Below are 25,766 nucleotides of genomic sequence, written 5' to 3' on the forward strand. Positions count from 1 at the left end.
ATAGATTTTCCCCCCCAGATCTTTAAGGGGATGTCTGTCATTTTCCTTTCTAAGTTCCCTCTCTGCTTTATTTTTTTCACTGGGCACTAGAACCTGATAAACTTCTCTCCCAACATTAGTCTCCTTTTCAATTTATTGTATTCTTACCTGAGGGCTGTGGCTACTCTGGCCTAGAAGGCTGCTAACGCTTTGGCCTGTAGAGACAACAACCCCAAATCAGGAATTGTCAGAGTTTCTTGAACAGAGGTTCAAGCTCCAATTCTGCTACTTTGTTGGTTGGTGACATGCCTCATTTTCTTACTCTATGGAATATTGATTTTTCCCTCCCAGGGTTCCAGGGAGGACACATGAACTAACAGAGGTGAAATGTTTTATAAACTGAAAAGTTCCTTGCAAATGTTTATTAACACACAACACGTGCTTATTGAACAGTGACTGCATGCCAGACAGGCCTGGCTAGGAATCCAACAGGTGGTATGTGTGTCTGCCCTTGAGTATGGAGGACTCAGTTGAGTGGGGACTGTTTTAGCTCATGGAGTCAGACCAGGCCTGGATTTGAACTTGGCATCATTCACTCAACAGTATGATGACTTTGGGAAAATGACTTGATTCCTGTTATGTCAGTTTCATGCTTTAGAAAACGGGTCTAATAACACCTTCTAGAATAGTCGTTGCGAGGATCAAACGAGTTAATCTAGATAAAGCCCTTCAGAGGGTACGTGACAGATAGCAGGGAGGAAGTCATCATTCGTTATCAAAAGGGAAGGCCAACTGATAAGCCTTATTCCCCAGTTCTTACTCCCTGTCCACTCATCTCCAGTTTAAATTCCACCCATTGCTCCAGGCTTGGGTCAACCCCGAACTCATTAGCCAGACATCTCCCACCTCCAAGTCGCCTCTTCCTCAGCATGAGTCTGAAACAGTAGTGTCTGCTTTCCCATCCGTCTTCATTGTAGATATTTGAATTGTCTGTCCCAGCCTCACCATATGCTGGGTCACAGAAAATTGACAATAAATGTATCAGACAAAGGACTTTATTGCGAGAAGACGGCATTTCTTCGTGGATGTTCTCCATGGGCTTAGCTCCACGGCAGGGCTAACAAGTAATGTTTGATGAGTGTTTTCAAGATGTTTTCTTATATTGCAGGAGCAAAGCTGAAGGAGGGATGGAAATCCCCAGCAGGACTCCACAGGCAGGTAGCTCCAGCTCTGAGACTCCCCCGGTCCTGAAATGCACACGGAGAAGGGAAGAGGTAGGGGAGGCTGGATGGTGCCAGGTGGGAGAAGATGGTAGAAGGGATGGAGGGAGTGTGAAGGCACAGGGAGAGAGAGGAGAGGTGCAGGAGGGGCTGCGTGGTGACCCACCTCTGATGGGGGCCTTAGACATTATTTTATTTCATGCCGGAGACAAGCCCTCTGAAATAAGAATTATGTTACAAAGAGATTAACAGCTTTCAATTTTATTTTATTTTATTTTGTTCACTTTGTTTTTGCTTTGTCTTGGTCGTTGTTGTATCTATAACACATAGAACAATACCTGGCATGTAGTAGATGCCCAAGAAATATTTGATGGATGGATGACTAAAGGATGAATGAAATGAGAAAGGGAGGCTCCAAGGCTTAAGTACACACATCTCCAAATGGCCAATATGCCCATGAAATGATTCAGCATCACTCATTAGGGAAATGCTAATCAAGACCACCATGAGATACCACTGCACACCTACCAAGATGGCCACTATTAAAACAAAAAACAAAACCCAGAAAAGAACAAGTGTTGACGGGGCTGTGGAGAAACTGGAACCTGTGCGTGTTACTGGTGGGAAAGTACAATGGTGCAGCCACTGTGGAAGACAGAATGGAGGTTCTTCAAAAAATTAAAATAGAATTGTTACGTGACTCGATAACCCCACGTCTGGTGCTATAACCCTGAAGAATGGAAAGCAGGGACAGGAAAAGGTACTTTTACGCCCATGTTCATAGCAGCTCTGGTCAAGATGGCCGAAAGGTGGAGGCAACAAGTGACCATCAGGAGATGAATGGATAAACAAGCTGTGGTCTATCCATGTAATGGACTGTAATTATGCCTTAAAAAGGAGGGAAATTCTGACCCAAGCTACCATGCAGATGAACCTTGAGGACAGGATGTTAAGTGAAATAAGCCAGTCACAATAGGACAAATATTGTATGAGGTACCCAGAGCCGTCAAACTCATACGGACAGAAAATGGCTCGATGGTTGCCATGGGTCTGGGAGGGGAGAATGGGAAGTTGTTGTTTAATGGGAATAGCGTTTCCTCTTTGCAAGATGAAGAGTGTTCTGCAGGTGGACAGGGGTTATGTTTCCATAACAGTGTGAATGTACTTAATGCCTTTGAACCGTATGCTTAAAAATAGTTCAATAGTAAATTTTATGTTATGTATATTTTACCACGATTTAAAATTTAATTAGAATTGAAAAATGTTTTGGCTTGAGAGAAAGAGAGAAAGCTTTAAGAAATTGGTGCTCTGTCACGTATCACAATACTTGTCTTTGGCAGCTGTGGAATTGTCGTGGTGTTGGGAAGGGGTCTTAGGCTCAGGTGCACAAAGGGGAAGAAAGGGAGTGAGAAACAGGCTGGAAGGAGCTGAGCAGGGGCTGAGGGAAAGAGGGCGGGCAGTGCTGGGGGGGAGGGGGTATAAAAGGGCAGGTGACCCACTAGGTGGAACCCACAGCAGACGTCCACACTGATGGGAACCCCAGCTTCGCCCCACATCCTCTGGGTTACTCTACGGATCCAGGAAGAAAAGCCATAAGCAGAAAGCTCTCAGTTTCAGGTGACAAGAATCTATTTCTAAGTGGTGTAAGACAACAAAGAGTCTTGTGATGAAAGCATCTAAGGATAGGTGGAGTTCAGGTACGGCTGGACTGGGGAGTCTGCCTTTTGCATTCCCTCTTTCTGCCCTTCTTTCATCTTTTTTGGCTCAGTTTGTAGGAAGCCTTTTCTTTCCTAATGGCAGAAATGGCCTCCGCAACCTCAGGTTACATCTTACAGGTCAGCAACCCCAGAAAAATAAGAGGAAGCTTGAAGGCTTCTGGCAAACCTCTCAGCCCAAACTCTCATTGGTCTGACCTGGTCCCTGTGACTGGCTTTAATTCACAGCATGTCCAGGAGAATGGAACTCTCTGACTGGGCATACCTTGGTCTTGTGTTTGCCTGTGGAGTCAGGGGTGGGGGTCAGCCCAATGCCAACTACAGGGGCTAAGAATGGGGGAATGGTGGGTGGTTCTCCAGGGGAGAAGCTGACTGCCACTCCCACAAATGGAGGGTGCATGCGGGGCGGGGAAAGACATCCACACCTGTTCCATGGTCTCCTTCCTCCTCAGACCCATTGGCCCATTGACCCATTGACAACAAGTGCCTGGGCTCAGACAGAATGTGCAGCTGAAGGCTGAGGGGGCAGAACACCCATGGACAGATCCCTCTGCAATGTGGCCCTGCTCCCAGAAGCTGTCCTCAGATACACTATGACATGGTTGCCTGTCCACACGCACCCTGACCAACAGCCCACTCCGTCCCAGGGAGCCTGAGGGGCTGCCTTGTCCTCTCTCTGGCCGAGAGGTTGGCGTGTGGCAGAACAGCCCAGAGCTGGCTGCAGAGAGCCGCTGAGGGTCTGTCCGTGCCAGGGGGCGGGACCCAGAAGAGTGGAGAAGCATCAGGGATGGAGAAGCAGAGCCAGACGGCCGGGGCTGGGGCATGCAAGGGCCTTTGGCAGACTTGGGTGAAGGGCGATGAGTTCTACTTCGACCCTATCAATAGAAGAAACTCCCGTACAGCCCTCTCAGCGAGAGCAAGAGAGGGCAGGGAGAGGCCCAAAGGGGCAGCTCGAACCACCCCCACTCCTCCCAAGTGGGGCAGACCCCTGGCCGCCCCTCCTCAGCCCATTCTTGCCTTTCCTCTCTCACAGGGCATTGATTTGACAGATGCCCCAGGGAAGGGGGGGGACACGGGTCAGAGAGGGTGGCCATCCTCTCTCATCCCCTTCTGCACCACAGTGACAGCGGTCCCTCCTTCTCACTGGCTTCCTGGCTGTGCAGAGTGGGGACTCCCTTTCCCAGCTTCCTTGGTGTCAGTGTGTCCTGGGGACCAGTCTCTGGCCAACCAGACTGAGCAGAAGTGGTGGGTATAATTTCCTTCTGGAGCCTTTTGATGTGTTCCTTCCTTGTGTGGAGTCCAGATGGGACAGGGGGCCATTGGGGCCATGTGGGTGAGGCTGATGCCCTATGGGTGGGGGAACCAGGAGACAAAGGAGCCTGGGTCCTGACCGCTTTGCAGCAGGGAGCTTCCCTGTTACACAGGTGAGAGAGAGAGAGAGAGAAATCAACTTTTCCTGTGTTTAGTCTTGTTTCCAGTCTCTGCAGGTAAACATCTACAGTAGCTAAAATGGGATGAGTAGAAAGAAGAACCCAGAGACGTCCCCTCCACTGCACCAATGCCCTTCAGGAGAATGAAGTGAAGACCAGACCCCAGGCAGCACAGGGCAGGAAAGAATCGAGTCTAGACTGTGCCCATCCTTCCCCAGATGCGAATGGTTTGCGCACTCTGGGCCAGGCACTGTCCCCAGCTTGGGATCACGCAGTGGGACCACCCGTCACAGCCCCTCCCCTCATGCCATGACAGCCCTCCTGTGGGAAGATAGATGATAAATAAGTGATGAAAGTAAAGATGGTATTTTCTGAGGGTGGTAAGTCCTTGGAAGAAATTAGACAGACACTCCATTGGAGGGGGGGGGTGGTATTTTAGTTTGTGTGGTCGGAGCAGGTGACATTGGAGCCAAAACCTGTGTTGAGAAGGAGCTACACACCTGGAAGGGTCACAAGGACTCTTCACTTTTCAGGTGAAGGGGAACAGTAGGCACGAAATCCGAGAGGCATGACCAACTTGGCCCAGGTAATGAAAAGTTTGCACTAACAAGTGTTAACATAGTGTGCTTACTGTGTTAGGGTCTCTGCTAAGTGTGCAAGTGGATCACCTCACTTAACCCCCAGGCCAGACATTGCTTCGGGGATCCCCTCTTTTGTTTTCCAAAGCATGGAACCAGGACCCAGCTGTGAAAGAAACTTGCCTTGGGTCCCACCGCCGGTAAAGAATGGAGCCAGACTATGAACGCTTTTCTCTCTCCCTCCCCTTGTGCACTTTCTTTTTACTGCCAAATCTTAAATCTTTCAGTGGGTTGAAAATGTGGTCAAAGCTAGTGAAGATAGGGCCTTGTCCGTGGCTCTACCTCACCCCCGATCCTGAGGCCAATTCACTGGGAAGACATAATAAAACATCACTGATGAATATAGAGAAGGTTGCTCCTTCTTTCAGGAACAGTGTTGCCTAAAAGGAGGGCTGGGAATATAGAACTTTTTTCTTGTTTCTTATTTCTTTCCAATAGAAGTGACCTTCTTGGAGTCCAAGCTCCAAGAGACATGGTCATTTCATGACGAATGGTCACTGAGTGCCCGGGGTGGGTCTGCCCTTACACCAGGACCCTGGGATTAAAGGGTGAACGAACCACCGATCTTGGCTCCCTCGAGGATCTTGGTGCCCATCCCTGCTGAGCGTCTGTGCTAGTATTTCCTGGAAAAGCAATATCTGAGCGGGTAAAAGAATGATGGCTGAGGAGCACATCCCTGTTGCAGAGGGTTCAAAGAGACCGATGCACAGCGAGTAGAACCGTTAAAGCCCTCCCCTGCACCCCGCCTGCTTCTCACCCCAACTTCCTGGCCTGAAGTCAGCCACCCTGACACTTTGTATCCTTCCCTGCAGAGGTTTTTGCAATGCCCTCAAGGGTTGGTGATCCCTTAAGCTCCATTTGTGTCCCCCTGATATCTATCTATCTATCTATTTATTTACAGATTTTATTCATTTATTTGACACAGAGAGGACAAGCAGGGGGAAGGGGAGAGGGAGAAGCAGGGTTCCCGCCAAGCAGGGAACCTAGTGCAGGACTCTATCCCAGGACCCTGGGATCATGACCTGTGCAGTAGGCCAATTCTTAACAACTGAGCCACCCAGGCATCCCCCTCCCCTGATGGTTATAACTCTTTGTTTTCAAGTCCCACGGATTCTCCCTCTTAAATATTTCTTAGGTCTGTCCTTTTTCGGCATCATGGCCACCACTGCCCACAATTATGTCCCTGGTCCTTCTTGCTGATTCCCAGGGATCTCCCAGGTCTCCAGTCCTGTCCTTCTAAAATCCTGACCTTGAGGCTCCTTCAGGAGAAATCTCACTACAAGACCACAGAAGGGCATTTGAGAATTTTTGAGGATGCCCATCACCTTCTGAATGCCTACCCTGTGTTTGGAGAGTTTCCCATAATGCAGTTCCCACCTCTCCAGATGGATCCTCCCAGCCTCCCTTGCTGCAGGGGCAGTCACGTGACTTTGATTTCTCCAATCAGATCCTCTCGTTTGAGAAGGTGATCTGGAAGGGAAGAGAATGGAGATTTTGTTAAACAAGGCCGTGGAGGCGTCTGGTCCTTCTGGAGAAGCACGGAGCACTTTCTGGTTTCCTGTGCCCGGAAGTCAGATACAGCTTGTTGGCTGTGTATTTTCTGATCTTGATTTTCTGATTCTTCGGAAAAGTCTCTATGCTGCCTGCTATCTTTTAATCAGTTTTAGTTTTAGTTTTGCATAAACCACAGTGGGGTTTGTCGGTTGCAGTTAAGAAGGCTGCCTGATGGCAAGCACAGCACTCTCCCATCTGTATGGTTCTCATTGTTTCCCTGCACATCCTGCCCCGCACGTCCCTCTACAGCTTCATGTCTGGTGCCCCATCTCACCCTTTGTGCTCCAAGGCTATACCAGCATGGATTCCTCGCTTCTCACTCCCTTACACTATTCTGTGCACTGGAGTTTTTATGTTACTATAAGCTGTGATGTGCCCATTTCACAGAAGAGAACGCTGAGTCTCAGTGACAGGGTCACATGTTTGCCACAGCCACAACTGGCACTCAATCCCCACCGAATGCTCGATGTGACCCCGATGCAGAGAAACTGTTGACATAGCTCAGCCAAGTTCAGCTGAGATCTCATCCCTTCTAAGAGCAAGTTCAGGGCCTTCTTAACACCCCCTTTCCCCTCGTGTCCCTTCACACACAGTCTGCCCCCTCACTATGCCGGGCACAGTGACCCATTCCCTAACCAGGCCAAGCACCATCCTACCTCCCCTCCTTTGCCCGGAGAGCTTCCTGTCCCTCGACCATCTCCCCTGTCGCTTTGGTCTAGTGGTGAGGTCGCAGGTACTGAGGCCAAGTTCCCTGGGTTCAAATCCTGGCTCTGCCTCTCCCCATTCACCTGAGATGAGGCAAGTCATCCAGCCTCTCTGTGCCTCGACTGTCACATCTATAACCTTGCCTAAGGTTGGTGACCCTCTTAAGTGTGTTGTGTGGAGCCACTGAGTAAACCCAGCAGAGTTGCTTAGTAAGCACCCAGTAAGTGTTGGCTACTATTATTCTCATCATCATTACCCTCATCTGGAAGTCCGTCTGTCCACCTCTCATGATTCCTCCTCCCTTCGAGCAGCCCCTCCCCAGCAGGAAGAATTCATTGCTTCCCATTCGCGGCCCCAGGACGCCCTCATCCAACTCTATCTGGAGCACATCTCAAGCTTCTTCTGAGATGTCTTGGGCTCATACTTGGCTCCAGCCACTGATAAGCTGTGTGACCTTGAGCAAGTGACCTAACTTCTCTGTGTATGCCTCAGTTTCCTGGGAGAAATGACAATGATAAAAGGACCCACTTCGAGGAGCAGATGTGGAGACCCAATGTCTTTATGTTTAAAATAGGTGTCTGGCCTGCGGCGAGGACTCGGTCAAGAGCTCCTTTCCGTTGTTCGCTGACTCTCTCTCTACCCTGTGAACATCTTAAGGGCATGAATGAGGGTTTATTTACCTTTGTGTTCTTGGCCCCGTGTGCAGTGCCTGGACGTGCTGGGCCCCACATTCCTGCCCCACGCTTGTGAGTCTGGTCTCATGTCAGTTATTTTTCCATACCTCCTGCCCGAGGAGCACTGCTCCAGCCAGATGAAGAAAATGAGTGCTTTCTTCCAAGCTTGGTCCCCTTTGGGCTGTTGGCTGGGGAAGGCTCCAGAAGACCCAGGGCATGGGGGAGCCTGTCAGCTGTGGGGGGCTGGTGCTCCTCTACAGGGGCTCAGGGACCACCTGCGCTTGGCTGGGGGGCGTTTAGGATCTCTTCTGCAGGCATTTGGAGGGATGCTTCATGCAGAGGCCCACAGCATATGCTGTTTCCTGGGAGGTGCCAGATGGTGGTAATTTGGCTAGATTCCCTCCATCTCTGGGAGCCCGCTGACCCTTCCAGTGGCTTCAAAATGCAACAGAGAAATTATAACCATGCTCTGAAATGACAGGAGCTGGAAAGCCGTGAGGAGCTTGGCAGAGAAGAAGCCTGGCGTTGTTGCTGGTGCTGGACTACACTCACGGTCCCAGCCTGCATCACAGCCACCTGGTCAGCTCTCTGCGTCCTTCTGTCTGACCGCCTTGGAAAGGATCCAAAGTAACACGGTGGTTCAGAGATCAGGCCCAGGGGTCCCATGGCCTGGGCTCAAATCCCAGCTTCTCCATTTACCACTTGTGCGAACCCCTGGCAAATACCTTTAGTTCTCTGTGCCTCGGTTTCCTTATCTGTGATATGGGACTATTATCGCTGGAACAGCAGAAAAGCATTTGGGATCAACACTGCTGTTTGCCTGTGTGTCAGTACAGTGACAGCTGACTCTGACGCAGCCCTTGCCACGGGCCAGAGACCGTTCTTCTCGTGACTTCTGTTCTGTAAGCCTTAGGGCCACCCCCTGAGGGGTTTGGGAGTGTTACCTCGCTGTTAAGGTGAGTGAGGCAAGGAGAGTTTGAACGGCTCATTCACGGTCATAAAGCAAGAAGTTGGCAGAAGCAGGATTCAAACTTGGACCGTTTGGCCCACGGTCCACGTTCTTAGCATCAAGCTGGATGCCTGACGAGTGACACAGACTCCAGCAAAGACTGCAAAGTCTTGCCCAGAAGCAAGTGCTATGATCTACTCTAGATTACTATGGCAAGTGGTGCTTGCAGTAACTTAGAACCACCAGATGCTATCAGCCTCGTTAAGGGACGCTGATCGATGCATCTTTTTTCCTTCAAACACAGAGCATCAGTTTAGAGGATTTTGGTTGACCCAACTCCACTTGTCTTCAGCAAGGGTGACTTCAGTGATAATTATTATTCACACGGGAGTTCAGGTCGCCGAAACGTGCATAATACGGTGGCTCAGGGACGGCCTGAAGGAATCGGGTCTTTCCCACTTTCTGTTCTGGGATCTCGGGGACGTCAGCCTGGTCCACAGACCGACTCCCCTCTTGACAACGAGCTGGCTGCCCAGAGTTGCAGATGTGAAGACTGTCTGAAAGGGGAGACAGGAGAGGGTGACCATGCCCGGGTGTTTTGTTAGAGTTCTGAAATCATTCTCTGGAATCTTCCAGAAGGATTCCCATCAGGCCGCCCTGACTGGTCACCTGGAGCGGCGCGGGTGGTGGAGAAGCAGCAGCAGCCGTGGCCGCCGCACAGGCCGTGCTCCCCTGCTTCCCTTCCCTTGCTCCTGCTGTTCCTCTGGCACGAATGCCCGTCGCATCCCTCACTTCCACCCTGACGAACCATCTGTATCATTTAGGACTCGTTTCAGTTGCAAGTCACATGAAGCCCAACCAAGAGGGACTTAAACGAAGACGGGTTCGTTTTTCTCGCAGCCCAGGAAGCCCCGAGGCAGGCAGGGCAGAGCCAGTGTGTATCAGTCACTCGCGGCCCAGGGGCCAGCCTCTGTCTCTCCACTTTGTGACCTCGGCGCGCTGGCTGTCATCCACCAGCTCATCGCCTTCGGAGTCCCAAGGGGCGGCTTCTCCTCCAGGCAGGAAGGAGCGAGGAGGAGCTGCAAAGGCTCCCAAGTCCCTGAAGCCAGAGGCCAGTCCTGAGAACGCAGACTCTGTTTACGTTTCATTGGCCAGAATGGGGTCACGTGGCCCCAGAGCCGCAAAGAGGTCTGGGAAAGTGAGTATCTCAGCTGGGTGCAGTCCCTGGGCACTGACGAGTGGGAGGGACCAGGGAACATTTCGAAGGCAACCAGCAGCGTCTGCTGCGGCCTTTTCTCCAAGCTCAGCTCAGCGTGCACCCCCACTGTAAATCCCTCCCTCCTTACCCCAAGTCAGTGGGCTGCCCCCCCAACCCCCATTCAGAGACACTAAAGTGAAAAAGAAGAGGAAAAAGGATAGGATGAAATACCCGAGGGGTGTCTTCTTGGCCAGTCCCCCAAGCTCTCTCAGGCGATGTGGATGGCATGTCTTTGTTGGTCAGGGAAACTGAGGCTTAGAGGGTAGTGATGAGGGGCCCAAGGTCATAGCTAGGTAGGGCACTTGGCAGGGATGGGAACCCGGTGTGTTTCCGGTGCAGGTGCACGCTGTCTCCCACTGCCTGGGTCCCAGGGCCCTCCTGTCAGCCTGTCTGATCCCCTTCCCCCCAACAGCGCCCACTGCCCCTCAGGTCAGGAGCAGTGCCTCTGGAGACCCTGGCCTCCTGGCAGAGGAGAGGAGGGACCCCTGTGGGAGCCTCTGAGGGCAGGAACTCGAGAACGTGGCTCCTAACTGTGGGGAGACCATTGAGCTTTCAAGTGGGCACCAGGCTGCGCCAGACGCGAAAGCAAACATTGCACATTTTTCTCCTTCTCCCCTCCCCTGAGTTCTGCTGGGGGCCGGTTCATGGGAAGTTGGTTAATTGGAACTGTCCCTGCTGCCCCGGTGAGAAATGGGACGTTGTACACTGTGTCCCCTGGAGAAAGTCTCCCATCTGTTCGCTCCATGAGGATAATTACGTGTATAAATTACCCGCCTCCTCCTCCCTCCCCAGCCCGGTGCGAGAGGGGGTGTTCTCGTGATGAAGGTTCCCGAGTGACCTTTGAGATGAGGGAGTGTGACTAAACCGACTCCTGCCTCAGCCATCTGCCCTGAGCACGACGGCAGTATCGATTTTCTATTCGAGGGGCGGAAAATGGACATTTATTTTGAAATATTTTCTGTAATGAATCTGCGATTTGGAAAGGGCGCTTCTACAATTATTACTGTTGAACTTGAAGTGACTTCCAGAAGCAGAGAAAGTCACTGACTGTCCCTGGGTTTGCTTTCACCTCCTGTCACCAAGAGGAAAGACCCCAGGCTGGGCCGCTTAGGAGGCACAGCAGGTGTTTCCCACGGTGGTGGTGCATAAATCTTTTCCCAAATACCCTGGTTGCAGATTGTGTCGCATGGAATTTTCTCTACGCGGGGAAGCCCTGGCCTGGGAGTGGGGACATTCAGAAGGCGTCTGCTCACTGCACTGACTGGCGGTAGTGCCTTGGACAGTTCACTGCCTCTCCTGGGGCCTCAGTGCTCCCCTCTGTGGAATGGGAGGAGGAAATTTAGTTTTTGTTACCCCCGTCATAGGAAGAATAATGGTTCTCCTGCCCGATGTCTGTGTCCTAATCCTTGCAAACGGAATATGCTAGGTTACATAGCAGAGGAAAATTGAAGTTGCTGATGGAATTAAGTTGTTAATCAGCTGGCCCTAAAAGAGGGAGAAGCTACAGGGTTATCTGGGAGGGCCCAGTGTCATCATCACAAGGGTCCCTTTAAGTAGACACAAGAGAGAGAAGAGGGGGAGCCAGAGAGATGGCGGCTGGAGGAGGACACAGCTTGATATTGCTGACTTTGAAGAAAAGAGGCCACCAGGCTTCCTTGGAGGCTGATGGCCTCAGGAAGGTGGAAAAGTTGAGGAAACAGTCTCTCTTAGCGTAACTCCGCCCACCCTTCAGTTTCAGACCTTCCAGACTTGCTCTGGACCCAGGATCCTGAAGCCCGTCCTTGCAGAGCGCGTGCACACCCCAGTCAGCCTGAGGAGCTTGTCGTGCGTCACTTACTGCATCTCTCAAGAAACCTGAAACGCAGGGATCGTCATTGCCACCACCATTTGACAAATGAGCAAACTGAGGTCCAGAGAGAAAGCCGGGGTTCCAGCCCTTTGGATCACTGGCCCACAGATGGTCATCTGTGCCCACGATGACATTTCCTCGATCTGATGTACAAGACTGTGCACACGTGGCGTCTGATTGTGTGTGTGTGTTGGGGGGGTCATTACAAGTCCCAGTGCGCCTAGAATCATCGATATGGTGTCCTGCTCATGCTCAGCAAGGATCTAGCTTGGGGCATAAGTCCCACAGTCACCGTGGGATGTCGAGCCCCACCTCCCCATGTTGACCCAAGCCTCCAGCAGGAGGGTGGAGACGGATGACTAGAGTTGTGCCAGGTAGCACGTAAGGAGGCCTGCAATCGCGTGGCTTGCCTTTGAGCTGTGGTTCTAGGACCATTTTGTTCTCTGACCCTGGAGACACAAGCACTCACTCGATCAGCCCCCAGCCCTGGGCGGACATTTCCTCTGTCTTCATTTTTGCAATCCTTTCCCCGCCCACACGGGCTTCTTAGAGGGTCCAAAGCATGGTCAGGTGCACATCTGGCTCAGGGTCCTAGCTCTTAGCCCCACGGTCACCCTCTTTCCTCCTAGAGCTCTGCGCCCAGACGTCCACTTCTCAGAGAAGCCCCTTTGAGTGCTTCTTCTAACATTCCTCCTCCCCAAAATAATTTGTTTCCTTCATCGTGCTTCAGAAAACCGAGCACAGCCCAACATAGTATAGATGTTACCTATTTATTCTGTTTATAGTCTGTCTGCCTGCTGCAGTGTAAGCTCTGGAGGGCCAGGAGTTTGTCCTTTCTGAAGAACTACTGTACTCCTCATACCGGCAACTGAATGAATGAATGAATGAATGGAGGCAAGAAATGATATCTTGGGGGCGCCTGGGTGGCTCAGTGGGTTAAGCCACTGCCTTCGGCTCAGGTCATGATCTCAGGGTCCTGGGATCGAGTCCCGTATCGGGCTCTCTGCTCGGCAGGGAGCCTGCTTCCCTCTCTCTCTCTCTCTGCCTGCCTCTCCATCTACTTGTGATTTCTCTCTGTCAAATAAATAAATAAAATCTTAAAAAAAAAAAACAAAAAAGAAATGATATCTTGGCCAAGTTCGCAGACCTGAGAAACAAATGAATTTGAGAGATGCGGAAGAAAACGTCTCGTTTTCGTTTCCCATTCAGTAAATCTTTCGTTTGTATTTTCTGCATTTATTGTCCCGTTTACAGATTCTCCCCAAATCATCTAAACATTCACTTATTTCTTCCAAGATGGAAGTTTTCTACATTTAATTTATCCATGCATCCAGAGTGTATTTGGATGTACATAATGAGATACGGTTTGGATTTAATATTTTTATTTAGATCATTAGGCACTTTCAGAAATGGTTTGAATGTCATTTATTGAATAATCTTCCTCCAAATAATGGAGATGCAAACTTTGTCACATTGCAAAGTCGTACATCGATGCCAGTCTTTTCCGGAACTTTCTATGGAGCTCTGCTGTTCTTTTCCCAATCAGCCTCACACTTTCACTTACTACAATTCGATGTGTGAGAGTACCTGGTAGAGCTAATACCATAATTTCTTTTTTCAAAAAAAATTTTTTATGACTTAATTTTCCAAATTCACTTTAGACCCTTTCCCTCATGATACCTTTGTGGAGCTTCCTATTGTATAGACCGAAAAAAAGGGGCTGTAAATATCCAATCGATATTAACTCTATCCCCACCCCACCCTCCTTGCCCTGTCACAGCAGTCCAAGTGACGTGCGAGTCCTCTGCTTAAAACTCTTCATTGATTTCTCATCTCATTGAGAATGAAAAGGGAAAAGAAAGCAGTGGACCAAGAGCTGGCTCTGGGGTCAGCTTCACCTTTCTTGGTAGAAAATGGGCAGCTTTCTCCCATGTTAAATGGTTAGAGTGGCTATTTTAAGAGATCAAGGGGTCAACGGCTCCCCCCAACTCTCCTGCATTCCTTCTCTGACTCCCCACCTAGACCTGTCCTTCCTGATCCACCCCCCGGGACCCCTGCCTGAGGGTCTGCTCCCCCTTACGTACATCCCCTTCCCTCCTCTGCAATGAACCCATCATGCCTCGTGGGCTGTTTCGCTGATGACCAGGTTCCCAGAAATGGCAGCAGCACTGGGAACCTCCTTCTCAATTTCTAGCCTCTGTTCCAGTGCTCAGACCTTGATATTCCCTTTCAGTTCAAACTAGAAGATTCAATCAGCATTACCATCTTTCTACCCACCCCCAATTCACTTCTCCCCCCGACTCCCCTGCTTCTGTTCAGCCATGGATCAGCCGCCCAGGCTCAAGACATTTGAGTCATCTTTGGCTCTCCCAGATGTCAGTTAGGATGCTTTGGGCCACAGCTAACAGCAATGCCAACAAACCATGATTTGTGAAAACTAAGAGTATTCAGCAAAAGATTGAGGAGGGCATCTTCGGGCATCACACAGTCTACTTGTGCTGAGAACAAGGAATAAAAGGGCAGATCATGGAGCATCTTCTTTGCACTTGTCCTTTTTATAAGACCTTTCCTAGGAGCTCCAATACACACCTCTCAGGTCTCCTTGGCCAGAATGAGGCCAAGGGCAGCCCTGACTGCAGGGAGCATCAGGAAGTATCAGGCATGGTGCTTGGAAGAAGTAAGATTGGTTTTGACTAACCACGGTTCTTCCATTTTTCCTAGAAAACAATCAGGGATTTGTTGCCAAATTTGTTCCCTGGGTTAGGGGACTTCAGTGCCTGCCACACTTTCTTCTTCCACCCCCAACACCCTGTCTCATTTTCTCCCCTCCAATGCCTCTGTCATCTTTGTTTCATGCTCATTGCCGGTGCCTTGACTTACGTGGCGCTGGCTGTCACTTCAATCATAATATTTGCCTCTACAAAGACACACCACATTTGGTCAATCTTCTCTCTCCCAAAAGACTGACACCCTACCCCTCAAGTATAATTCTAACTCTATCACTCCAACGTCCAATGTCTTTGGTGGCTGGTTCTTATCTTTCAAGTTAGATATAAACCTCCTCACACTATTAGTCAAGGCCCTCCACAATATGAACTCTGACAACGTAAAATCTGTCCTGTTTGCAGCTAGACTCAGAAGGGGATCAGGGAAAGAGATAAACAACCCTGCTGGCAGCTGGCAGTTAGGTCATGATGTTCCCAAATCATCAGGAACAATGCTCACAGAATATAAATATATTCAGGAAAGGCCATACCATGACCATGTGTGAAACTAGGCAGAAATAGGGCACAGACATGGTTCCCTATCCCCTCCTCTGCTAGCAAGAGTGATGGCTGCCTCTTTACCACTGAGAACTCTAGCCCTGCCTTCATCTTCCTGCCTCCAGAATAAAACTATTGAAGTTACTCAACCACCAAAGTCTCACACCTCTTGACCTTGTCTCCTTAATCCCCCAGCAGAAGCCCAAGACCTCCAGAAGCACTTCTCTATCCCTCATACTGAGACACAGGAGGCCTGTGTGGAGGATCTCCTCTGCTGCAAGAATCTAAACAAATGGAACCATGACTCGCCTCAGCTAAACTCCCAGTGGTCTTTGGCTGGTGGGAACAACAACATGGCCCAACCTTCCATGATATCTCCCTCGGTTCCCCAAGACCTCCTTTATAATTCAGGACTTTTTTCTCCCCAGTTTCGGACATAATTCTGACCAAGCTTCCTGGATCCAGCTGCCATTTTTTCTAGAAATATGGAGGATGGAGAGAATGTGGGGATGGCGTTGACTGACCATAAATGTGGAATTACCAGAACCCAGATTGTGAGAAACTCTGCCAGTCCCACAGCCCAGGACTGTGACAGAGAGGAATTCTTGGGAAACGAGGCACCGAGGGATATACTGTGGACTTTAAAGACATACCAAGATGTACGGAATCAGTCACAACAGCTGTTGGATCTGAGGAGGCACCTTGGCTGGTGATGCCAGGGTCATGGCCAGAGAGATGTTCACCACGTCAGATGGGGTGGCCACTCTGGAGGAGGGGCAGGGCTGGGGCTGGCCTGCGGCCATGGAGAGGCTTCTAGCAAAGCATTGTTTCTTGACTTGGTCCGGGATATAAGGATGTTTGTTTTATTATTTCAAGAAGTTATACGTTTTTATGTATTTTTTGGCAACCAAATTTCATTTTAAAATGAAAAAGTTAGAAAACTGTAGCCTTGGACGGGTCAGTTTCTACAGACAAGGATGGAATCAAGGAGCCCAGTTACGGCTGGTCCCAGCAAACCAGGAGAGGTGACAAGGGGGACCTGAATCAAGGTGAGAGCATGGAGGCTGCAGTCGGATGCTGGACGTCTTGCAAGTACCCACGAGTCTCCCTGCCACACCAGACTGAGCCTGAGTGAAAGAGGAGAAGCAAGGTTAGGCCATTGTTTCTCTGCCACAACCACATATCCCAGAAAACATGGCGGCCAACCATGGGCGTGCGTGGATGGGATGATGTTGCCGAGGTGCTAAAGAAGTTGTCTCTGCTCATGGGTGGGTGAGACCCACAGGAGGGGTGTCCTTTTGGAAGGATATCATGCCCATCACCAAAGCTCCTGGTTGGAATGGGGCACACAGGAGTGGGCCGTTGCTGGAATCAACATAGCCCAGAGACATTTCCTGACCTTGGGGAATTTGGAGAGGGCAGAAACTGTCAACCTAACTTGTCAGATTTCTGTTGGCCTTGAGACCACCCCTCCCTCTGTTCCTGGCACACACATCTATCCTATCCTTCTCACTTCTGAAATTCACATTAAACAAGGTGTCCCTTTTGTTGGAGCTCATTATCCATTTGTTAAATCGGATGATCCATCTTGTCTCCTTTCTCATAAAAAATGTCACTTCATAAAATAAGGGAGCGAGGCACTTAAATAATTTAAGGGAAAGAGGGTTAATAACCCAACTCTTTTACTTTTGTTTCAGAACAAGCCACACCTAGATGTGCAAAATAGCAACATGTGCATATGGATCTGATGAATAGATGCTTTTTGGCAGAAAGAATCCCATTTTCCCACTGACTTTCGTTATGATTTCTGACATATGTAAGTTATCTCCTGCTCCCCACTAGCTATAGGGTTTCCCAGTCCTGCCCTTCTGATATTTTGGGCCATCTTTAAGCCAACATTGACATGGATCTGGGGAGCTGTTAGAGTCTAGGCCCCTAAACGGAGGTCCTGGTGTCCTGCTTATAGAACCGTCCATTTCAAGTCAGTTGCTTTGCAGGAAAGCTGTTTGCAGCTTCGAATGGATTCCCCAGCCTTGGGTATGAGAAATTCGCAGCTGGCTGCACTAGGAGTAAATTATGATGTCAGTATTCCAGAATTCCTAATGAGTTCTCCTGAGCAAAAAAAAAAAAAAAAAAAGCTGTTACTCCACCTCCTCCAAGTCACGTTTCTGGTTGATTAATGGGCAAAGGCACAGAAAAATCCATGCCTTTGGGGGAATGAAGAAGAGTGATATCATTTCTGCTTTAAGAAATCACTGTGCCCTAATTATTTTGTTTGGAAAAAATGATTTCATCTTCCATTTATGTATCTCTTCTATATCTAGATTCAGAACCCTCCCCCCGCCAAAAGAGCAGATTTGGGTATATACCCCTTCTTCCACCTTTATCCCTGCTAATTTGCCCCAAGATAGAAAATCCTAGCCATGCCCTTATTTTTAATCCCATGTAGTTTACATGAAATAAATCTGCAACCCTCTGATAAAAGTCATTGCTGCTTGTCTGCCAAGAGGCAGCTCCAGATGAAAACCATGATTGGCTGAGCCTAGCCTGAACCCTTCATGGCCCCTCCCAGCATGGGTGCCAGGCCTCCCACCAGCTGGGGCATCCTGCTGATCCTAGGGGGGAAAGTCACTTGGCACAATTATCCTGCTCAATATTGATGCCTTTCGTGGGGTTGCTTAGGCTAATTAAAAGTCACGCTGTGCATGACTTTAATTAGGATTCACATCAGGCCAAGCAAGGCTTTCAAAGGGAGAAGAAACCACCCACTGAACACTCAGAGGGTGGGGGCAGAAGAAAGGGAGAGAAGGAAGACGGTTTATTTATAACCTTTCTTGCCACACGCACACTGTGAGGCCAACAGACATGTGACCCCCTCCCGAAGGGCAGAGGAGCTGGAACTTGCGAGTTCAGTTTGGCCTGTTTGGTTCAAGTCTCCATAATCCCGGGCTCCTGGACTTTCTTCTCATCGCAGCAGAGGCTGGGACACTCCACCAGAAATGAGTAAGGGTCAGGGTCTCAGGTTGCAGCCTACCATTGACTTCCGGGGTCGTCCCCCCACGCCACCCGGGAAGTTCAACCTCTAGACCTACAGGGCACACAGGGGTCAGTTATGCACAGGGAACAGGAACACTGCTGTCTGGCGAGGCTGGGGCTACTTCCGACCAGCTTTGACCATCCAGGGTCAAGTGAGTCATCGCATGTCCAGTGCTCAATGAAGAACCCGGCAATGCAGGTAGTAGCTATTAGGAATATCTCCATTTTGTGTTCTTCTCTTATGCTTTCGGTTGTGATATCAGAGACTGGGTTCATCTCATGCTTGTATTTGAGGGTCTAGAAAATGACTGGCTCTTTGTTGTGGTTGTGCTGTTTCCTGCTTTCCTTAGGAGGAAATGGGACTCAGTTAGAGCCCACTCTGAATGGGAAGATACGTGTATCCATGGGAAGGCCCTTGGCTGCAATTAGAGTGCTCAATGAACTCTGTCTCAGGCTTTAAAGACAGTTTCTTGTCATATATATATATATATCAAGCTAGCTGGAGCCCTGAGATCCTCGGGCTGGTGTGGCAGCAGTGTGACATCACTATGGACTCAGGATCTTCCCACACTTCTGTCCTACCTTCCTCAGCATATTAGCTCTTCTTCCTCATGCCTACTTCCTCATGGTCACAAGATGGCTGCCAAGATGTAGATCTTCCACCCTGGAAGGGAGAAAGATTTTTTTTAGGGTGGGCAGCCCCCAACCTATTTTATCTTTACCCAGAACAGAGTCCCATGCCAACTCCTGAGCCAATCATTGGCAAAATGGAAAAGGATGTACCATGGTGGTTATAGCACAGGTTGATCCTCTGGGATTGAAGATGGGTTAGCTTCCCTGAGATCTTGAGATCACTACCTCCTTCCTCAACACAAAGTCAGGGATCTGTTTGCAGGGAAGAAAAGAAAGGCAATGGATGGTGGCTAGACGATCAAGAGTGTCTTTATTATTATTACTGTTGCTAGGAGATTTTGCTAACTTGATGGAAACTTGACCCTTATCATCAGCTCCACTGTAATGAAGTGGATGATCACCACACTAGGAGCCACAGAAGACCTGGGGAATAGGCCTGGTCCTCCTGGTAAGTAGGTTCCTTGCTGTCAGTAGGACATGGGTGTCTTCTCCTTTTCCATTTAACATCACTAGGTGCATGTGCCTCATGAACATAAAGTGGCTGCTGATGTGCCTGCAGCTAAATCTGTGTCCTTCTCATAGTAAGTTATGTCATAGCGGTTATGTCTCCTTGGTCACCTGCTTAGCCATTGAAAACTAGGGAGGCTTTTCAAAAGCATGCTATTTAGACTTAAATACCAGAATATTAAGCTAAAAGAGTTGAAAGTAGCCACCCTACCGTGCAAAGGGAATGAGAAAATGCCTTTTCTGTGACAAACCTTACAGAACTGTTTGGTTATCTTTGTGTTCATACTTTTCCTTAAATAGGAAAAAAATAAGGTTGGAGTCAACTATGAAGAGGGTCTGCATTCCAGCCTTGACCTTACCTGGTGGGGGGAGGAGATAGGCAGGAACTGACCCAGGTCCTACAGCCACCTGACTTCCACTTCCCCTTCCTCTAGTCTGGTCTCTGCTCCTCAGCTGGTGCATAAAGCTAGAGAAGCAATTTCATCTAATCACCTGGGTCATTTTCTCAAAAATCGGTTTCTTTTTAACCGTTTTTCACGAGGAACAAAAAAGAGCATAAGAGGCAGCCAAATTGCTGTCCCTGCTGGCTCTCGCTCGGCAGAGGGGCTGGCCTGGAAGGGCAAAGGCCTTCAGGGCAAGCTTCAATTTTCAATCCATCTGGAGAGACAGCAGCCTCCATGCTTCTTTATGAAATGAAATGGCAACTTAGGGAGAGGCAAATAAATCGGAGAGAAATGCTTTTGACACACACCAGAGAGCAGCTGCTAACCTGAGTGAGAGGCCCAGAATCAACTTCTATTAACTGTAGTTCAAATTCTTTGAAAGGTCTTTCAGATCAACTCTGGAAACCAGGAGCTGGCTCAAAGGACTGGCATTTGAGCCCAACTTAGGTCCTACCTTGCTGTGTGGCCAAGGAAAAGTCACCTAACCTCTCTGGACTTTGTTGTTACATATGTCAAATGAGGTGGAATGATTTCTACTCTGAATGCTCAAAAAGACAATAGGAAAAAGCAAACAAAATCATAGAAATTGCCCCGATTGTAAATTATTTTATGGGATATTTATGACATTTTCTTAAATGTCTTTTATGTCTTTAATGTCCTTCTGTCTCAAACTCAGTTGTGACGGCCTTACAAATGATGCCGATCTGCATGGCATATCGTTATTATAGGGGCGGGCACACATGAGAATGACGGCCATGCGATTTGGGATGGCAGCTACCTTTGCAAGGAGGGAGGGGCATTTTGGGGGGTGGGGCGTGGATGCCTTCGACTCTTTCCAGCTGTCTGGGAGGTAGAGTCATGGATTCTCATTATAGTACTTTGCATATCTTTTGTAAATCTAAACTAGACTTTCTCAACCTCTGCATTGTCGAGGCTTGGAGCGGAGCAATCCCACTGCGTAAGGAGCCATCGTCCTGGACTTGTAGGCTATACGGCAGCACTCCTGTCCTCTCTCTACGAGATGCCAATAGCATTCTCCCCTCCAGACTGTGACAGCCAAAAAGTATGTCTCCAGACATTGCCAAACGTCCCCTATGGGCAAAATTGTCCTCAGTGGAGTCACTCGTCTAGAAAAAAGAGGACATATGTCTCAGAAATATTAGATGACTTCCCTGAAGTCACACGGTTAGTAAATGAGAGACAGGTCCAGCATCCGGCTCTCTTCAATCCGGTCCTATCTTAAAAATCAGTGTCCCTTGAACAGGTATTTTTAGTGTTAGGACAACAGTGGAGTTGCACCGGACATAAATACAGCTGGATACACTTGACAGAAAATAAAATATGGGAAGATTAGCCTCAGTTTTACAACAAATATAAGAGTAAACTCAATGCTAATAATTAAACACTGACTATGGAGATGAATGTAAATAAACCAGCAGGCCACGCCCCTGCGCAGAGCCCCGCCCAGTAGGAGGCAGAGACCCAGACAGTCTCAGTTGTCAAGGGGGTTTATCTACCAAGTTGAAATCGACTCTGGGGTTTGAATTAGACTCAGTCTTTCGTACACTTGATACTCCCTTTGTTCAGTAATTTTAGAACCTGAGCCAAGCTCAGCGTTGGGTGCTACTGCATCGTTTGCCATAGAGGAGGGCGCGGCCATCCCCAGCTTTTACAGCAGAGTTGGGTGATGGCTGTTTGGTTGGAACCCGCAGACTCTGACAGTCCTGCTGCTTACAAGGAAATGAAAGGCCCGCAGAGGCCAATAAACTGAGGGCAAGCACCTCACCACTACCAAGATGTGATTCAAATTTCCAGGGCACAGCGGGCCATCACACCGTACTGCGTCTAAGTCACCGGCAAATTCAGCTGCCTTTGTGCAGGGAGAGGGAGCCCAGAGGACTCGACGTGGGTGGGGCTGTTTTAGGGATGCGGGGGCCCTGGATGTTCTGATGTCTGAACAGGCCAGGGAAGCTCAGAAGACCTACAGAAAGAATGTGAGCACAGTTTGAAGGTTTTCCCAGGAGGGGAAAGCACTGCCCATTCATGTGGCTGCTGCAAGCTTCCTTGGGTGTCCTGGAGGAATCATTGATTAAGATCATAGGCCCAACAATGGTTAGGAGGACCGGGGCTGGGGCCAGTCTGCCTGAGCATGATCTGCAACAATCTTAAGAGCTGTGCTACTTTGGGTAGGTTACTTAACCTCTCTGTTCCTTAGTTTTATTGTTTGTAAAATGAAATTATCATGAGGCTATATATTAAGCTCACCCATATACAATGGCTGCTCCCCATAGGAAACTGTCAGTAATTGGCAATTTCATATACTACTCCATAGGGTTGCACTGGGGATTGAGTTAATAATTGAAAAATATTAACAACAGTGCCTGGTGCCTAGTAAGTTCTAGATAAGTGTCAGTATCACTATTTATAAAACTTTAAGGAAATGTATAACACCTTTTCCCTGTGTTTGGTGTCTTGCATCCTACCAGTTGTTAACTGTGAGCTGTTACTAACTTAAGAAATAAACTCGGTGGGTCAGAATTTTTCTGAATGATGGAATAGGGTGCAGGATTATAGAACAGGAAGGGAACTAACAGATGGTTTTACATACCATCAGGTAAATCTTGGTTTATAAGCCTTGTCAATTCTGTGTTAGGCAAAGAAAGTTTTAAAGTCACTGTATTAAACCATATGGACTGGATGCCATGAGTTCAGATATTTTTTTTTTTAAGATTTTATTTATTTATTTGTCAGAGAGAGAGAGAGAAAGCACATGAGCAGGGGGTGTGGCAGAGGGATAGAGAAAAGCAGAATCCCCACTGAGCAAGGAGCCTGATGCGGGGCTCAAGCCCAGATCGTGACCTGAGCCGAAGGCAGACGCTTAACAGACTGAGCCACCCAGGCATTCCCAGAGTTTCTTTTAAGGGACATTTCAACTGTGCCACTCACTGACTTAATATCTTGGCTGAGTTCCTGGCTTCTCTGTAACTCTGTCTCCTCCTCTGGAAGTTGTGGAGGACCCTTGTACCTGCTTCAAGGGGCTATGACAAGTCAATGAACGGACAGAAGCAGGTAGAGACTTGTGGCACATGATAAAGAGCCAGCTAGAGGACGGCTGTCTGTGTTGTTATTTACCGTGGTTTATCACCTTGACAACCGACTTTGCCTAAGAGGGCACTCCACTGCCAAAGGAGAGAAATTGATTTGTCTCTGATTTTAGGAAAAGTTCATGAGGTTGCCCATTCTTGGATAAAATAGCCTACAAACATTAAAAACCAAATCCTCATGTAAACAACAACACCGCCCCAACGGCTTATGCTATGGAAAGACGGCTTCACATGGAGAGAGGTCAATCCAGGAAGGCCTCCCAAAGGAGGGAGTTCTTGGCTTATCTCAAAGAGATTCATGGGTGGGATCAGAGGAGATCCAGGCCAAGGACACCCAGAGAGAAAAAAGGGATCCGGGAAGATCCTGCAAGTTGTGATCGGCAAGTCTCACACTAATGATGTGATCAAAAGATGGACTGTCTCTTGGCAAGGGGCCATCAGCACTTGTCAACGTCCTCCGGGGTCCACGGGCAAGAGAAAAATCAGCATTCACAGGTGCATGCAGTTGAGGACATATTATGATCATGTCAGGGCCGGGCATCTGCCTGAGCGTTACAAATGTTTATGAATATTAATAACCATTTGTTCCCAAAGGACCACAAATCAGTTAATTAGGGCCCTGTCAACCTGTTTATATTATCTATAAATGAAAACCCATCAGCAGCCAAACATGAAATTAAGCGGGCCGTGTGTGGGCTGCACCATTTCTGGATAAATTACACAGCCGGCTCCCACCCGAGCCCCCATCCTTGGCAAGGAGGCGGGTATTTCTCTTTCCTGCCCTTGTTTTATTCAAGTCAGTGGTTACGGGAGGCACATGATCGATGGTGTCTCACGCGTGCCTTCTCCGCGTGCGGGGAGGGCGTGATTTAAGACCATCGGTAAATTAGCTGCAATCCAGCGTCTTGGAAGAGAGGGAGAATGCCCATAAATCAATGTTCCATAGACAGGTAATCAGGCCCCCAATCCAAGCGCTGATCACCACAGACCCGGGTGCATCCGTCTCCTTCCTGGAGTGATGGGACAGGAGTGGGGCCCCCAAGTCACAGCCCTGGCCTGGTCTGTGTTCCATCTGGACAGCTCTGCATGAGGAGTCCTAGGCATGTTCCATAGAACAAGCCTTGAGAAGTCAGAGAGACAGAGACTGAAGCAGAGAGAGGGAGAGATTCATTCAACAACCACCAAGCATAGGACACCACACTCAGTGCCCAGAGACAGACAGACACGGCAGGGAACAAAACAGATCATGGAGCGGGCGCCAGTGACAGGAGCAGAGAAAGATCCAGACCCGCAGCCCGCGGTGATCTCACAGAGGCGAGAAACCCAATCTCCCACCTCGTTATGCCAGGGATTCCTTCCTGAAAGCCTCCTGGTGAGACAGATTTTTGTAATATTTTTTCCTTTGGGCAAAAAAGAATGTGATCTCCTGATCACATTGATGCTAAAACAATACCAAATTTGGTCAAGTTGCTTGAAAATGGGCCCAGTGACTTGAAGAGTCCGGACAGAAGACGATCTGAAAAGCCAGTTCCTCGTGAAAAGCCACCGTCTCGTTGGTGGGATCATGGAGAACCAGGGTCACGTGCGTGGATCCGGGACTGGCTCCCTAGCTTTATCCCCTGGCCCTGCCAGTCACAGGCTGTGTGACCTTGACCTCTGTACTTAAGCCCTCTGTGCCTCAGCTTCCTCATCTGTAACGGGAGGGTAATAAGAGGTCTGACCACTTGGGAGGGTTAGAGACATTAGTACGAGTGAAGAGCAACACAGGGGCTCTCTCGGAACGGGCCTGCCTGAGGGGAAGCAGGTAAGAGCCACAGGCTAGAGACTGGCGCTCGCTCCCTCACAAGCCAGCTGTGCAAATTTTGGCATTACTTAACCTCTCTATTCTTCTATCCTCTCTCTTTCCCCTTCCAGTGGGTGGAAAGTGGGTCTAATGGGGAAGGGACCATGCATTTACCTTTAGGCGGGCTTACTCGGTTCGCCCTGGGCTCCCCGCCAAGTACAAGGTGTCCACAGGGTTGTGTGCCCTCTGGAGACTCTGGGGGAGAAACTTCCTTGCTCTTTCAGGCTCTCCTTAGTCTGTGGGTCTCCAATCTCTGCTCCATCTTCACACCGCCTTCTCCCTCATGCCTCCTCTCCTGGGTTTCCACGGATCTAGGACCCACCCGGCGAATCCCATAGGATCTCCTCCTGGGAGCCTTCCCTCCTTACATCTGCAAAGACCCCTTTTCCAAACAAGATCACGTTCACAGGTACCGGGAGTTCAGAGTTGGACAGACCACAATTCAACCCACAGCACCTCCCAAGATGGTGACAAGAGTGGCAGGAAGCCAAAGGGACATAGTAGCAGCGTGGCCAGAGCTCTCCCATGCATGGCGCTCCCAGCATGCCCGGGCAGTGCCTGCTGCCTGGCCTGGACTTTAAGGCATTCACTCTTCTAAGGCATGGGGGCGGTTATTACCCTCCCTTTACAGCTTGAAAAGAGATTATTTGCCTCCAGTCATCCAGCTAGAGCCCAGTCGGAGCCAGCAGCAGAAGCTGGTAGTCTGTCTGTCTGCAGGGTCTGAGCCCAGACCCCGAGGCAGGGCTCTCCGCTCGCCCCATCTTCCAAGCTGAGTGCACGATCTCGATCTTCAGGTGGTAATTCCCAATAACCAGATGTGGTGACTTATTGGTTAAAAACCAAATGAAACACATCTGTGGGCTGTAGACCTACGATGGGCCCACCACGTCCAGGAGACAGGAAAGGGTTATTGATGCTGATTTGGGGCGTTGGGAGCCCTGCAGTATGGGCTGCCTTCCTCTCCGC

General features: G+C 49.3%; 1 long non-coding RNA gene across 2 annotated transcripts in view; it reads left to right on the top strand.

Annotated features, from left to right (window-relative positions):
* LOC132022783 (uncharacterized) overlaps window positions 1-2,467 on the top strand; it is a 15,180-nt gene extending 12,713 nt beyond the window's left edge. The window contains exons 3-4 of one of the 2 annotated variants that reach the window (XR_009405712.1): window positions 1,148-1,253; window positions 1,530-2,467. This is a non-coding gene — a long non-coding RNA (uncharacterized LOC132022783). Of the gene's footprint in view, window positions 1-1,147 lie in introns of both variants that reach the window. The other variant, XR_009405711.1, reaches the window with a different exon arrangement.
* The last annotated feature ends 23,299 nt before the right edge of the window (window positions 2,468-25,766 follow it).

The sequence above is a fragment of the Mustela nigripes genome, chromosome 7 (genome assembly GCF_022355385.1).
Source record: "Mustela nigripes isolate SB6536 chromosome 7, MUSNIG.SB6536, whole genome shotgun sequence".
Classification (NCBI taxonomy): Eukaryota; Metazoa; Chordata; class Mammalia; order Carnivora; family Mustelidae; genus Mustela; species Mustela nigripes.